The sequence below is a fragment of the Sinocyclocheilus anshuiensis genome, unplaced genomic scaffold, assembly GCF_001515605.1.
Source record: "Sinocyclocheilus anshuiensis isolate Anshui unplaced genomic scaffold, SAMN03320099.WGS_v1.1 scaffold132, whole genome shotgun sequence".
Classification (NCBI taxonomy): domain Eukaryota; kingdom Metazoa; phylum Chordata; class Actinopteri; order Cypriniformes; family Cyprinidae; genus Sinocyclocheilus; species Sinocyclocheilus anshuiensis.
This window is the reverse complement of record NW_015555730.1, coordinates 829,142-829,386: the sequence shown is the minus strand read 5'-3', so window position 1 is coordinate 829,386 and position 245 is coordinate 829,142. Positions and strand designations below refer to the sequence as shown.

At 36.7% G+C, this 245-nt stretch overlaps 1 protein-coding gene across 1 annotated transcript in view; it reads left to right on the top strand.

Moving 5' to 3' along the window:
- Positions 1 to 245, top strand: part of LOC107672826 (DNA-directed RNA polymerase III subunit RPC7-like) — a 6,913-nt gene that overhangs the window by 4,498 nt on the left and 2,170 nt on the right. The window lies entirely within an intron of this gene.

Genomic DNA, 245 nt, shown 5'->3' with positions numbered 1-245 from the left:
TATGTGTATGTGTGTGTGTGTGTGTGTGTGTGTGTGTGTGTGTGTGTATGTGTGTGTGTGTGTATATGTATGTATGTATATGTGTATGTATGTGTGTGTATATATATGTATATGTATAGATACACCTTGCTACGTGTACTGCGTTAGGCTGAGACTTGTCATTTGCACTTACATATTGTTGCTCTTTTGTTAGTTTTGACTGCTTTTATTGTCCTCATTTGTAAGTCGCTTTGGATAAAAGCGTC